Here is a 17,220-nt window from a genome sequence, read left to right on the forward strand (position 1 = left end):
AGTTCCTGGAGACATTGCTCATATTTTTCCATTCTTTTCTCTATCTGTTCTTTTGTGTGTAGGTTTTCAGGTGCTTTGTTCTCCAGTTCCCAAGTGTTTTCTTCTGCCTCTTGAGATCTGCTGTTGTATGTTTCCATTGTGTCTTTCATCTCTTGTGTTGTGCCTTTCATTTCCATAGATTCTGCCAGTTGGTTTTTTGAACTTTCAATTTCTACCTTATATGCATCCTATGTTTTCATTATATGGTTCAGCTCTTTCACCATATCTTCCCTAAACTTTTTGAATTAACTTATTATTAGTTGTTTCAATTCCAGCATCACAGTTGAAGTGCAAGTTTGTTCCCCTGACTGGGCCATAACATCATTTTTCTTGGTGTAGGTTGTAGTTTTCTGTTGTCTAAGCATGGTTTCCTTGGTTACCCCAATCAGGCCTCCCCAGACCAGAATGGGCTCAGATCCCAGAAGAAAGAAATATTCAGTATCTGGTTTCCCTGAGGGTGTGTCTTAGAAAATTGGTACACTCTCTGATGCCTCCAGTCACTGTACTTTTCTGCCCAGCAGGTGGCGCCTGTTAGCCTATAATTCTTGACTGGTGTAAGTTCTGAATGAGAGGCAGGTAGTAGAGCTGGGCCCCACCCCTTTCCTCTTAGAGAAGATAGACCCTCTAGGGGGAGGTCATTAGCATTTCAATGGTCTCTCTCTGCCAGTGCTATACCCTTGTCTGGGTCACAGAACTAGGAACTGAAAATGGCTGAGGCTTTCTCCACTGAGGAACAGAGCTAGTCTGAGGCGACCCTCCTGCTCTCCAAGGTCAGTCATTACCCAAAGCCTCTGTCTACTTGTTGGGGATTCGTACCTCGTAGTGAGCAGTTCACACTTGCTAATTAAAATCCCAGTTGGAGCTCAGCTGAGCTATATTTGCTCGCTGGGAGAAAGCTTCTCTCTGGCTCCACGAGGCTTTGTAGCTTGGGCTGTGGGGGAGGGGTCTCCCAATTTGGATCTGCAGTTTTTACTTACAGATTTTATGCTGTGATCTCAGGCATTCCTCCCAATTCAGGTTGGTGTATGATGAGTGGAAGGTCATGTTTGTCCTCCTGCAGTTATTCTGGATTATTTACTAGTTGTTTCTGGTTTTTTTTAGTTGTTCCAGGGGGACTACTTAGCTTCCACCCCTCTCTATGCTGCCGTCTTAGATCCTCCAATCTCTCGTTCTCTTTTATTTTTATTCTTACTTTCATTTTTATTTTTTGGAGTAATGAAAATGTTCAAAAATTGTGGAATTGAATGCACAACTATATGATGAAACTGAACAACTGCTGTGTACTTTGGATGATTGTATGGTATGTGAATATATTTCAGTACAATTTCAATAAAATTACTTATGGATTACATATAAAAATATATTTGCAATACAAATACAATTACATAAATAAATAAATAAATAAATAAATAAATAAATAAAGACATCCTTAAAAATTTATGGCTAAGGTTGTTTCCTTTGATGAGGCCAGAGGTTTACCTGTGATTTTATTAAGAATTAGTTTGAAGAAAAGGTGATTATCATGACTTCCAATATACTATTGGACAAGTTTTTCTATTTATATTTGCAAAAGGTATAACTAATTCAATCTACTTAAGTGAATGAAAATATAAATTGGCACTATGAGCTAATAATGACAAATTAAAATCAACTGATTGCCTTAAAGTATAGGCAAGTTGCAAACATTGCTCTCCAAACAAGAAATTAAAAGACTAGGGAATCCGTCCCTAGGTAGACTACACAAGGAAACAGCTTTCTGTTTTTAAATTTAATGTGTGCATCCATTCCTGTCATGCAATCAGCTTAGTGACTATTATCTGCCATGTACAATTCTAAGTGGTTCAAATACAAAGAAGAAGGGTTCAGTCCTCAAGGTTTTACAGTAGACATGTACATGAAGGAAATGTTCAAGGTGCACTGATGGAAGCATATTAAAGGGTGGTGATGGGGGCACAGAGCAAAGACTATCTGATTCTAGCTTGATAGTAGGGGCTGTCATAAAACAAATGATAGAAAGTAACAATGCCCTTAGTCTTCAAAACCAGGTATGAATTCTCTAAGAAGATGAAGAGCAAATCTAGTGTTTCAACACCTGGTGAGTAACCAGCTTTGATCCTGTCAGTATTTTTCACAGTGTGGTTCCAGAGCCACCTTCATCACAGACATGGGGATAAGGTGGGGTGGGGTGTTCTGTTTACAAACTCCTTAGACCCACCTCAGATCCTTGACTTGGAACCTCTGGTAGTCGGATTCTAGACATCTTTAACAGGCTCTCCAGGGTGATATATTTTAGGGGTTGAGACTGCACATGCCTCTGTCCTTCTCTTTCTGAGCCACATAAAAACATAAAAAAAACCACCCATTTTTTCATACCACCCGGATTTAACTATTAACACTTAGTCATGTTTACTTATTTCATATATATATATATATATTTTCTATAGCTGTATAGCTGGAGTCCCACATGATTATTAGGCACATTAAAGTTTGAAAACCAATGACTTAGAATATGAACTTACATAGTGATGATCAGGATCATGTTTTTTCTCTAACACACTATAAGCAGGAATAATGGGCCACTACTACTACAGTAAGTGAAAGAAATTCAGCTACTAAGCAGGTGTTATGAATAATGATTGGAAGAGAAGGAAATTAAGAGCCATTGGCTATAACTTGCTCTAAGTCCCCATAATCTTTTTGGCTGAAAAAGAAGTGGAACATGATATCAAAATTTTCAAAACTTCACATCAAAATCACATGTGGATATTTTTTAAAATACATATATTCAGGCCTTCCTCCTAACTTACTGAATTAGAATTTCAGTTGTCTCAACATATATAACCATAATTTGGATACAAGCTTAGCCATGTAAATGGATTCAAGCTTCACCACCAGATCTCTCACCACAGAATCTCTGTTCTGTATTTTGATTAATATTTTTATTAGCTGCATTGTGTCAACAAGTAGTTTTTTCAAGAAGGGCTCATCTGATTTGTCATCTGGGTTTAATACTGTTTCTCTGCCTCAGCACTTTGTACGTTTTCTGGCATCAAAGTTGAGGGTGGCTTCCCACCCCCCACCTACATGGGACAGGACTCCCAAGGGTGTAAGTCTCCCTGGCAATGTGGGACATGATTCCCAGGGGTGAGCCTGGCCCTGGCCTCATGGGATTGAGAAAGCCTTCTCGTCCAAAAGAGGGAAGACAAATGAAACAAAATAGAGTTTCAGTAGCCAAGAGATTTCAAATAGAGTTGAGAGGTTGTTCTGGAGGTTACTCTTAAGCAAACTTCAGCCAGATATTACCAATTGTCCCAGTATGCCAAGCCCCAACCAACAGTATTCCTGAAAACCCAAAAGAATACCCTGGGCTCTACCTAAGACTACATAAAAGTTTTACCCATTAGGTTTATTTTTTCAGAAAATTAAAGCCTCCAGATGGCTCCTATCCAGATAAGACCTGAAACCCAGAGGTTCCAGTCTCTCCAAGAACATCAACCAGTTTCATTCCTCTACCCCAGTATGTTGACACCCCTTTCCAGCATGAAGAAGTTAGAATGGTCATTGCCCAGATATCCCTGAAGATTGACGGAATGATCGAATGAGAGGGAGGAGCTGTAACTGAGAAGTTAGGATTTATCAAATGATTATGACTATTGACTCATTATATAGATATTTCTTTTTAGTTTCTAGTGTATCAGAATAGCCGGAAGGAAATATCTGAAATTGCTAAACTGTAGTCCAGGAGCCTTGATATTTGATAATGATTGTATAACTAGATAACTTTCATCTTCTAACAGTGTGATTGCAAAAACCCTGTTATGGACATCCCTTTTGTCTGGTGTATTGGTAGACGGGTAATAAAATAAAGATATGCATAGAAAAAAAAAGTTGCGTGTGGGTTCTAATTTTCTTTTCTATGGGTAATATACCTTTTCTACCTGAATGACTGAGGAATTATCTTTGTTCTATTCTTAAAGTACAGTAGCTTAACTAGGATAAGACTTGATCTGAAACACTATTTTTGTCTTTGAAACTAATTTTTTTTCTGAAACAGTGTGCTCTTCTTAATCTTCACATTCAGTTCATTTTAGAGTAAGTCTCGTATTTATTTGTTAGTTTCTTTCTGTTGCTTAGATCTCTTTATACTTTTTCTTAGATATATATGAATATATACACATATATGTGGGTCTCTATAAACACCTACTTATTGTCATTAATCCAACAAACATTTAGCAAAGGTGTATACATGCCAGACACCATGCTGGATACCAGATCTAGAGCAATAATTTATCACAGTCCCTGCCTTCATGGTGCTAACACAGAAACAGGGGAGTCCAAAAATTAAGCAAGTAATTACAATAAAATGTGTTGTATCTTATTATGGGAAAATAATGAGTTGCTATGGGAACAAACATTGGTGATTTTTTTGAGAAAAAACTTACACTAATCCTCCTTTATACTACCTGTATTTTTTCCTCTCCTTTCATCCTTTATTTTTTTTGTCCTCAATTTTTAAAAAAATAAATTTAAAAACATCCTCCCTTCCCTTCAGTTGCCTCTAATTTGCTTTCTATCTGAAAATTTGCTGTTACTAATCATCTCTTATAGGTGACATCATATAATAGTTGTACTTATGTGCCTTACTTATATCACTGAGTGAGCATGTTTTCAAGATTCTTCCATGCTGAATAATATTTCTTATGACTAAATAATATTACATTGTGTGCTAGTATCACATTTGTTCATATACTCATTTGTCCATGGACACTTGGGTTGGTTCCTCCATTGATTGTTGTGAATAATGCTGTAATAAACATCGGTGCACAAGTATCCCGTTTTCACTTTTTGGATATATACCTAGAAATGGAATTGCCATGTCCCAGGGTGATCCTGTATTTAACTTTTTGAAAAACCACCATACTGCTTTCCACGGTGGCTGCACCATTTTACACTCCCACCAACAATGTATGAGGTTTCCAATTTCTCTCCAATGCTTATTTTCCATTTTTAAAATAACAGCCATCCCTGTGGGTGTGAAGTGGGTATCTATTGTGATTTTGATTTGCATTTCCTTAAGTGCTAATGATGTTAAGCATCTTTTCAAGTGTTCATTGGCTATCTATATTTCTTCTTTGGAGAAATGTCTATTCAAGTTCTTTGCCCATTTTTTAATTAGGTTGTATTTTTGTTGTACTATAAAGGTTCTTTATATATATTCTGGATATTGAGCCATTATCTGATACATAGTTTGAAACTATTTTCTCCCATTATGTAGGCCATCTTTTCACTTTCTTTATAATTTCCTTTGATGCACAAAAGTTTTTAATTTTGATGAAATCAAGCTTATCTATTCTTTCTTTTGTTTCTTGTGCTTTCAGTGTTATATCTAAGAATCCATTGCTGAATCTCAGGTCATGAAGTTTTTCCCCTATGTTATCTCCCAAGAGTTTTATAGTATTAGCTCTTATATTTAGGTTGTTCGTCCATTTTGAGTGATTTTTATATGTGGTTTGAAGGAGGGGGTCTAACTTCATTCTTCTGCATTCTTCTGCATAGTTTTCCAGTCTTTATATTTTTTATTTGCATTCAGTGTGATCATCTTAAATCTTTCCTGTTAGTCATCTGATTTTCAGCTAAGTCTTTTCTGTCTCTGGCTGTTTCTGATTTATTTCTTAGTACTATAATGATATTGTTTTAGGGTCTCAATATGTTTCTATACATCTTCAATCTTTAAATCTCATTTTTTTAGATGTTTTATCATCTATTCTGCTTTGCTAATGTATTTTTGTGAAATTGCTATTCAGCATTGAATAGCATTGAAGCAACATTACTTTCTAAGCTGAACTATTGTCTCTTACATGCTCTCTTATTTTCTACTTTGGGTTTTAATCTGTAATATGTTTGCATAGGTGGCATGCTATTTTTCTTTTCATCTTCTTTATGCTTGATTTGCAGTTGAGAAATACTATTTGTTCAAATGCAGTGTGGATGACGTCTTTGACACCCTTCCCATTGTATCTGAGAGCCAAGTATATTTTCTCCTCTGAATCATAGTTGGGACCATATGAGACTACAGAGCTGTAAATGTTTTGGGAGGAATGGAGGCCAGTTGAGATAATGTTAGAATCTTTTTAGAACATCTGGAATATGCTCCAACTTCTGAGGTTGCACTAAGTGACTTATAACAGAATAGTGGGTGGTGTATCCTATTCTCAAGGGAACATTTTGTTCTTGCTTCTATGCAGTAATTATCTAATTTCATTTGTGCAGATAATTGAAGGATAACTCTTTTAATACTGGAATTTAAATTTCAAATCTTGGGATTTCTGCACTTTTTAACTAAAACCATGAAATCACATACTCTTCCTTAAATATGACAAACACTTAAATCTTGAACATAAAATTTTTTTATTTTTTAATGAGTAGAAATTTCTTATCAAAGTGTGTAGAGATCCTACATGAGGTGGCTAATACCTGCATGACTCAATCATCTATTCTCCATCTGAGATATTCTGGAGGATTCCTATGATCCTATATGAAAGGAACACATCTCAGGTGTTCTGCATATGCATGCAAGCGTGTGTTACCATGCTGGGTAGAGATGAGTGCAGATGGGAAAGATGCAAAGGAGAACAGGTAGAATTTCCCCTATATTTGAGATACTTTGTTTGTTTAAATGCAGAGGACTGAATTTTAAGGACAAACTTGTAACATCTTCTAGTACTGTCAGTGTCACATGTTGCCAAGTCACACTGAAGAAGTCACTTCTCTGTGGTAGTTTCCTTATTTACAAACATTTTAGGGTTAGACACATTGATTACCCAGCCCTATCATTCTAGATACTTACTAGCATTATCTAGCAAGGATAATGCACAACCCTACTTCCTTGTCCTCACACTTTTCAGAAGGTCAACTATTTATTTAGCTCATTATTTGAAAATAAAAAAAGGAACTTATACACAGCATATTATGAAGGTACATTAAACCTTTTTAATATATTTTTCAAGACTTATTACACACATACACATGCAAAACACATACATCGTGCTTATGTGCCAGACCCTGATCTGAGTGCTTTAGTTATATTAACTCATTTAATCTTCACAGAAACTCTGGGAGATATATACTGTCATGACTCCACTTCTCAAAAGAGAAAACTAAAGTGCAGAGAAATTAAGTAATTTGCCTAAGAGCACAAATCAGCTAGTAACCTGGTCAGGTTCTGGATATAGGTAGTCTGGTTTTACAGTCCATCCCTTAACCACTAACTATTGCCTCTCATGCCAGGTTTGTTTGTTTTGCTGACATGTATGTGTGTATGAGCATGTATGTATGTAATTCTCTCCATATATGTGTGTACATGTGAAAGAGAGAGAGAGAGAAAGGAAGAGAGGCAGAAAGGAAGCCAGGTAGACAGGGAGGGCAAGGAGAACACACTCATGTTTACTGGGTGTCAGGCACTTCTAAGTATTTTCATAAATCACTTTATTTAATACACACAAACACACAGTGAAGTAGGTTCATTAATTTCCCTATTTTACTAACGAGAAAACTGAGACCTTAACAGTTGAAGTTTTACAATTAGTAGACATGTTTTCTCAAACTTCCTTTTGGAGGCAGGGAATAGTTAGGTTATCAATTTCCAGCTCTCAGAGAAAAATAATTATGAATTTCATGTTTGAATAGCCAAGCCTATACCAAATCCTTTTAATGAACTCACCGTGAAATGAAACCCAACTTCCAAAATACTTTGCCAATTAATTAAAATAAAAAATCATTTATACACTAGAAAGGAATGTTTTTCAGATCAGGTTTCTTTTCTGTACCTGCATATCTAGTTCTTAGCATCTTTGTCTCAGCTCTTCTTTTTCTGCTAGTGCTTCCTGAGGTTCTTCCAAGGCCCTTTTAAGCTGCAATATAAAATGTCTTAATTTTTATTAAATCATGTTCTGACTCAAATTGAAAAAACATACTTTTCTCACTACAAATATATATATATATACTGATATTGGAAATTATTTTTTTAAATCTGTTAACAATGAGTCTTAATTTGTCTTTGCATAAATATTTATATAGCCTCATTAATGTTTAAGGGATCCCACAGGAAAAAAATTATATATATCCTGGCTAAATATTCAAACAAAAAAGTATTAGAGGAAGTATTGTTTAGTTTCATCAAAGAAAAAGTTTTGAAAGAATATAGCATGTTTAAATTTAAACAAATTTATTGAAAAATTTAAAATACTTCTTGAAATACCTGGTGACATTCATGAAGAAAATGATGTCCAACATTTTTAAAACAATAAAAGCACTTGATTGATTTGCCTCTCCTTGCCCACTTTTCCCTACACCTCAGATCAGGTTATACATAGGAGAATGACTTTTCCCTCATATAAAACAGTCATGTACTAGAACAAGGAAAAGGAGCCTTGATTACATGGTTTTTAAGCTGCATTTTCAATATCAGAAGAAATGATAGCTACAGTGACAAAATTATATTACCTTAATGGATAAGTTAAAATTTAGTATAGCTTTTCTTTGTCTACTATATAATTGTTTAACTAACATAGGCTAAATATTATCACAAATGTCAGAAGGAAAGTTCAAAGCTACTCATCTCTTCTAACATGATCACAAAAACTCTGGGGACCAATACCAGTTGCTTTTATGAAGGAATATGTAATAACATATAACTGAGTCTGTATAGCATAATAAATGCTGTAATTTTCATGGAAGGAAATACTTTTATATATGCTCTTCTTTGTAAGCCATATGGTAGTAAATGGCAAAGGAACTGTATGTATTTCTCTTTTTAACATTTTTCTCACTATTGAAACACTTACCTGTTGCTCTAGTTCTCCAACATCATCATTTATAGAAGAGCTCATTATTTCTTTACTCATCGACTAGGAAATTAGAATAGTTAAATTAAGTACAATAATGTGATGTTTCTGTATTAAAATATATTTACTTGAATGGATGTTAAGTGGCTTATCTTTAGTTTTTCCTTACCTTAACTTGATCCCCAGAACACTATTCATATAAAAATTTTATTAGAGGTTTAAACTCAATAACAGAATGTTCAAGCATTATTTTAGTGAAGACATTAAAAAGTAAAACATGCTTTGAATATATAGATACATTTAAAATACTTTTTGTACTAGAAAGTTAGAAACCAAGTTTTAGAAGATGAATTTCTGAATAACTCAAAAATGATTGCTTCATATAACGTAGACATTAGCATGCTTAAAATGCAGCCTTTAGTGACGTGGCAAAATTCCTAATTTGAGAAGTTACTTTAATATGTAGAAGTTATAATTATGACAAAAAATGACGCTGTAAAATATTTTTTTTGCATCTGAAAGACAGATTTATGTATAGGTAGGGCTTTGAATTCAAACCAACAGTGCAAACCCAGAGTATACAAATTACTAAGGTCCCGTATGATGTCTCTCTCTAAATCATGCCTTCTGAATTTTGCTTTTTCTCACTAATCCCTCTGTCAACTTCCCTTCATGTCTCTTCTGCACTCCATGTCATCGCAGCCTTCTTAGCCTGATTAAGAATCAACCCAGTCCTTCTGGCTCCACTTAGACAAGTAGATTTGCTTGAACCCAAATTACTTAGTTCCAAAACAGAAGTACCACCATACTTGCTAACAGATACAACATTTTGAAACTGCAACTGAAATACGTAAGCTTTGAAGTCTCAGGAAAGATTGTTTGTACTGGAAGAAAAAGAGAAGAAATTTTAAAACCACACACACACATATGCAGAGGTTGTTTATCCTAATTAGCTGAAATTATTTAAAGAAACTTGACAATATTAATTTATCAACTAGTTTTTAAAATGTAGATATTAAAATAGGACTTAAAGGTCTTTTAAGATACTCTGTAAAAAGAGATGATACCTTAGCTAAGATAAGCAAATATGCTATGAAGGGAAGTTTATGCAAATAAAAATGTATATCTAAAGTTTTTGTGAAAAGTTTTATATAATTTGGTTAACATGATATAACTTACCTCTTGAATAGCAGTTATGACTATACGCTTGAACAGACTCTTCCAATGACATTATATTTTGTATTTCCAATGATTTTTAAAAAAGATGAAAAAAATCTACTCTACTCATAGTACCTTAGCCATCCAATTAACAGAATGTAAAAATTCATTTACCACAAATAATCCTTCACTCAGTATATTATTTGCTAATAAAACAAATACATCCACTGAACACGAACAGGCAGTATAGAAAATATTTATAGAAATGCTTTTAAATGTTGTTTTTTTTTCCTAAATAAGGAAATCTCTAGTTTTCTTATAAGGAAGAGAGAGGGAAGAAATCACAATTAATCCAATTACAACATTTTTTTCTCTCTTGCTACTTGATGGATTCACAGATACGACATGAACTTCTAAAATCTTAGGCCAGACAGTTTCATTTTATCATCTACTTAGTTCATTCCAGAAAGGGTTTCAAACAAGGGAATTAATTATACAGCCTCCTTTTAAAACCTGTTCAACACTCACTAAGTCTCACTGTATGGAGATGCTTATACCTTATCACAAACACACGTATGCACTAAGTTAAGGTAATTCTGTCCTAATGAGAAATAAGGAATCATGAGAAAGAGTCCTTCATGTATTTGAAAATTTAAAGCCACTCAGAGTGTATGTTCTCCAGCTAAACAATTTTCCAAAAGTTTTAAGGATTTATTTTCTAATAATTTTATTGTTTTAATTTTCTTCTGAGAAACTTCTAAAAGTTCTTTAAATCCTTTTAGTTGGGAACCCAAGAACTGGACATAGATTCTGGTATGCACCTGACCACCAAGGACTATGTGAGGAGGGGGCACTAATCAGAGAATGCACAGGAAATGGATGGATTCCTTTATCTGATTTTCTGAATAACAGTGTTTGAAATCTGCTGAAACCCTTGCCAAAAATCACCCCCCCCTCCCCAATATAAAAGAGTATTATTATCCAAACTAGCTCTTTCTTTCAAGACTGAGATTGTTGCAGTACCTTGGAATCATTTTTATATCAACTCTGACTGAAAAATACGAAGTCATGGGAACTGTATCATATCCTAGATGTGTTTTGTTTTTAAAATTTTAATTAAATCAGCAATATGTTATTTTCGTTCTCCTAAAAACTGGAAACCACTATATACCCCCAAAAATAAATTCAATTAGATAATCCTGATTTTTTTAAATAATGAAAATATAAGGAAATTTCCTTATATTTACCACTTGCTAAGGTTTTGTTTACATATCCAGGAACTGAAAATTCTTTTAAAATTATGGGATAAAATTACTAAGTAATGCTTACAGCTGAAGTATGAAAATACTATATATCACCTCAAAATTTGTAGGATGCAACAAAAGCATTACTTTATTGCTTAACACTTCATAGTAGAAAAAAAAAGGAAGGCTAAAAATTAATGAACTATATGTCCACTTTAAGATGTTAGAATATGAACAGCTGATTAATTCACAGGAAAATAGAAGGAACAGATAAAAGATAAAATTAGAGAAAAAAATTCAAGCAAAGACAAAAGTTGGTTCTTTGAAAGAAAGCCTAATAAAACTGATAAATCTGGTAAGATTAATGAAGCGAAAAGAAGAGAAGTTACAAATAACCAGTAATAAGACATAGAAACAAAGCATTAATCAATGGAAAAAATAAAAACAGCCACAATTTTAAGAGAAAATTACTGGATTTATAAATGAATTACTAGTTGTCAATTTGTCAGTAAACATTTAAGGAACTGTTAACTTTCCATGAGAAATGGCCTTCACTTTTATAAAAAATTCAATACGTAAATCTTTGGCATGTGTAGGTGAAAAATAAAAGTCAATGAAGTACTGACTTGCTCTAAAAAAAACAGTGAGTTGATGATAGAGGGGACTAATATTAAAATTTCCTGATACCAATCCTTGTCCTTTCTTACTGATAAATTATATTGGTTCCATGTATTTTATTTTTCTCCTCTCTGAATTTGTTCTTATTGAATTTAGCCTCTCTCATATGCATCCCTCATTAGTTGGATAATGTTGCATGTGTTTTCTGAGGTGCTGGCTTTGAGTATTTTGCAAACTTAAGCACCCAGCATTCTGTTTTAAAGGTGTTGTACTAAGGCCAAGTTTGGACAAATCATGCAGAAAACATCAGCATCAAAATTCTCACCACCCGGACTGATACTATGTCCTTGAGGGAAGTAGTTCAAGATCTGTTCAGTTTGTAATTTAATTCTTTATATGCAACCAAAATAGATTTTTTTGTGCCCAGCCACAAATGTGTTGCTATATTAGGATACACCAATATAATGATCCAAATCCCTTTTATATTCAATGAAAATTGGATGAGCATTATTTCAAAAAGAAAAGAATATCATTTGAAGAGGCCTGGATTATAACTTAATAGCTGCATATTTATTTATGAAACATTGAATACTTAAGGTTCTATGTCACACGTAAAATAGATAATATATCAAATCAATATGTGCAATTTCTTATTGAATATCCATTATAAGCCAAGCACTGAATATATTAAATTAAGCTGAGCTATGAACTAAAATACCTTCATTTTAGCCACTGAGTATAAATCTCTGAATCCAGGTTCAAATGCGATAGTTAAGATACGTGGCTTTTTAATGGAGGACCTGGCCTGAATTCATATCTTCTGACTTACATTTCAGGGAGCTTTCTGCCAAGCTATAATAGCAAACTCTTATGCTATTTTGTATGGCAATGTAGGTTGTTTCTAGAAAGACGATATCCTTAAAGGATTGAAATTCACTTACCTTGCTTCTTTTCACAGTTGACCGCACAACCTAAAATAAGCTGGAGCAATCTCCCGAGCTCCAGAATTTGAGCATTCAGTTCTTTGGTTTAAATCAGGAATAAGTTCTTCAGAAATCTGCTGCCCTAAAAACTGACATGTCAAAACAACAAATTTAGCTAGGCTAAATTTAGGTAGGCTACAAGCAATTAACTACATTTGATTATTACAAGAGAAATAAATTATAAGTTCAAGAAAAGAATCAGATAAATTTACAAATGGCAAATCCAAAATTATTGATTAAAACTAGAATGTCCAGACAATCTGCCAAAATTTTGAGTATACAACAAAAATCAGAGGAAATGGTTTTCCACCAAATAGTCTTTGATGCCACTGTCACAGGGAGGGGTTGTTTAATTTAAGGAGCCCTTGACAAAGGATCTACTATGACAAAACTTACGTTTTCCATAAAATAAAGAGTTTTGTAAGCCAAAGAATATACATATTTCTTAATAAATTAGCAATTCCTAGAGAACCACAATACAAACTGGCACATTTTTGAACAAATAAATAATAATAATCTTTCCTTTCAATATTTTTAGCTTTTTGCTGGCATTGGAAAAGCTTCAAAATAACATTTATGTATTAATAAATAGAAATTGTTCAGGTAATTCTTAAGTTTTTTTGGAACAAACTACAAGTTTAATTGTGTGACACTACCAATAAATAGAAATAAAAATTCCTTAATAGCAAAACCAAACAAAAAGCTTCCAATCATTAAGCAATAAACTACCTGACAAAGGGTTTTCTTGTATCAAATAACTGTACAGAATTTTTATGATGCTGAACAAGATAAAATATGTACTATCTGAGTAACATACTAATGTAAATTTAATACTACTTTCATACAGCATTTTCCCCAATTAATCTCTACAAGCATAAATCTCACAATATATCTTTGCTGTTGTTTACAATGGAAAGAGACGTAAGATAAGAGAATGCTTTAAATTGAAAATTACTTAAATTTAATAATAAAGTGTACTTTATAGCACTGCATAAAATCAAATCATATAAAAATGAAGGTAATTCTATTTGAGGAAATATTTTAAAGAGTATGTGTATATAAGCAACTTTATTTCACAAATCAACATATTTAATTTTAAGTATGTCTATTTTCACAAAATTTGAGCGTACTAAAAATGGCAATAAGATAATAATATGTTCCAATTATGATGCAGTAAAATGTTATAAACAAAAAGCCAAGGGATTTTTCTGTGCCAATATAATTATCATATAGCATTTTGCATTTAAACAAGTCATATGTTTTTCATTCCTCACAGTAGTAACTCATAATTCCCTGAAGGACTTTCTTTAAATTACTAGCTTAATGGAAAAAAAAAAGAAAAAGAATTATGTAAATTCTTACTTCATAGAAAGAACACGTATGCCAAGGTGAAAGCCAAGAAAAACTTTCCCCTATTAAGAAGAATGACAGCAAAACCATCATATTAGAGTTAGATACCAGAGAAATCATAGTTTAATTGAAAGGAAATTTGTCTTCATGCTTACATAGTTTAACTAGGGTGATTCTATTTAAAATGATACACAAAAAATTCAAGTACCTGTTTTAAAGATTTAGTTATGAGCACATCCACTTCCAGCCATGAGCAAGTAACAAGTTTTGGATTCACCCTTGTACCACAAACAAGTAGAAAATAGGACAAAATACAAGGAGCAATCATTTTCAAACTCAAGACAACAGGCAGTATGAAATTCTGATTTCTGAGAGAATGAAAACAAAAGAGATGAGCCCAACCCTTACTCCAGCTTTCTATCTGGAGACAATTTTCAGACTACAGCATGGGGAGATGGAAACCAGACAAAGCCTGATATTTCCATTGAGTTGAGGAGACAGACATCAGGACCCAAATGCAGCTAGAATTTGCAGAGCAGACAAATAAAGAGGTGGGAGGTATGGAAAAAATGAACTCATAAATCTTTTTACTGGTTCCTTTTACTCTTTGGCTAAATATCAATTTGCACATGTGTAAGATAAGCTCAGTGATCTTAAAAAAAATAACTTCCTAGGAAGAAGAATTCATGGGAGCTATAAGCTGAGCAATTCTCAAAGCTCACACAAGGTCAGGAATTCTTGAAGTTCCACTTGCTAGAGTGAAGAGACTATGTTGTACACAAAGCATTCACTAGAGGCTTCAAAAAGGTCGTAACTTGGTAGTGGGTTGTAGAAAGACTACTCAAGATCTGCCCCCCCAAAAAAAGCTTAAAAACAAGTCTGGAAATAATCAAATGGATTCGCAAGTATCTTGCCTGGAAGAACAATTCTAACTCTTCAAAGAAATACAAACAAATCCAGCATTCAACAATACAATTCACAAGGCCTAGCATAAAATAAAAAATTACTATACTTGCAAAAAATTAGGAAAAATATGGACAATGAAGAGAAAAATCAATCTATAAAAATGAGTCCAGAATTTAGAGGTAAAAGAATTGAAAAAGTGAATGTCAAAACTGCTAGTTTAAAAATTTTCAAGGATTTAAAGGAAAACATGAACATAAGGGAAGAAATCAAAGGTTAAAAAAAAGAAAAAAACAGAACTACCAGAGATTAAAAAATACAATATCTGAAATACAAGTTCCACTGGATGAAATTAATAGCAGATTGGACACTGCAAAAGAAAAACAATGACTCACTGCAGAAGGAAAAATAGCTAAGTTAAAGACGTAGAAACAGAAACAATCCAAACTAAGCATGGGCATGAAAGAAATTGAAAAAGTTATTAGAGCCTCAGTTACCTGTGGGATAATATCAAACAGTCTACCATACAAGAAACTGGAATTTTAGAAGGAGAAGGGATGGAGGACAAAAATTATTTGAAGACATAATGTCCAAAACTTTCCAAATTTGATGATTATAAATCCATAGATTTAAGAAACTCCAAAAAGAATCATTGTTATGAAAATCATGCAAACACACTTAATAAAGTGCTGAAAATCAGTGATGAAGAGAAAACATTAAAAGCAGCCAGAGAGAAAAGGGAATATTATATAAAGAGGAATAGAAGTAAAAGTTATAAGACCCCTAATCAGAGACACTTCATGACAATTTGAAGCTCTATATACCCCCAAAAAAGGTACTATAGTTACTCCATTCCTGTGGATGTAGAACCATTGTAATTAAGATCTTTTGTTGAGTAGGATCTTAACTGAAGATGTGACCCACCTCATTCAGGGTGTGTCATAATCCTCTTAGTGGGGTTCTTTATAAGAGAATGAAATTCAGACAAAGACAGAGAGGGCCATGGAAGCAAGATGCTGAAAGCAACAACAACAACAAAAAACGGACGAGAAGGGAGAGACCAGCAGAAACTGCCAAGGATCACTGACAGCTAGTCTTCAGGAAGAAGAAATCATCATGATGATGACTTGATTTGGGCATTCTCATAGCCTCAGAACTGTAAGTTTGTAAGCTAATAGATTCTAATTATTAAAAGCCAATCAATTTTATGGTGTCTGCTTTCAGCAGCCTAGCAAACTAGAACAAATTTTGGTACAAGGAAAGTGGGGTACCATTATAGCAAATACAAAAAATATGGGAATGGCTTTAAAAATGAGTAAGGGGTGCTTAGTAGAAAAAAAAAGTGGAAGGGGTGCTTGATGGGAAATGCCTAAATTGTTTTGAGGAGACTATTGGTAGAAATATGGATGCTAAAGGTAAATCCAATGAGGCCTTAGACAGAAATGACAAATGTGTCATTGCAAACTGGGAGAGAGGCAACCCTTATTTTAAAGTGGCAGAAAACCTGGCAAAATTGTGCTCTGGTGTCAGATAGAAAGCAGAATTTGAAAGTGACAAGCATGGATATTTAGCTGAGATTTCCAAACTGAATGTGAAAAGTGCTGCCTGGTTTCTCCTTGCAGCTTATAGGAAAATGCAAGAGGAAAGCAGTAAACTCAGAACTGAACTCCTGGGAACAAAGAAACCAGAAATTGATGGTTTGAAAAATTCTGCACTTCTAGAAGGCAAGTCCCCGAGAATAGTCCTCTGTGTAAGGGTTTAACTGAAATGGTTCCAGTCAACCATTTCAGTGCAAGGCAAGATTGGAAATGCAGTTATCAAGAAAGGATCTGTGGGGAGTTCTTTTGTCTTATACCTTGTGTACTACATACAAACTGACATGTTTTTTGTGAGATCTGTATGAATGGAACCACTGCCAGCCTGGACTAAAAAGTGATAGAAAAGGAACAGATTGAAGAAAAATGACTTCCAGACAGAACCATAGAAGCTGAGGTCTAGATCAAAGACATCTTCTTGGGCCAAGACAGCAGACCCAAGCATGTATGTGGAAAGGGTGAGTCTGCCTCAGGGCTCAGAGAGGGT

The 17,220-nt window shown here is 34.0% G+C and overlaps 1 pseudogene; it reads right to left on the reverse strand.

Moving 5' to 3' along the window:
* Nucleotides 1-17,220, reverse strand: part of LOC119513981 — a 59,751-nt pseudogene that overhangs the window by 15,717 nt on the left and 26,814 nt on the right.

Source organism: Choloepus didactylus, chromosome 2 (genome assembly GCF_015220235.1).
Source record: "Choloepus didactylus isolate mChoDid1 chromosome 2, mChoDid1.pri, whole genome shotgun sequence".
In the NCBI taxonomy this organism is placed as follows: Eukaryota; Metazoa; Chordata; class Mammalia; order Pilosa; family Megalonychidae; genus Choloepus; species Choloepus didactylus.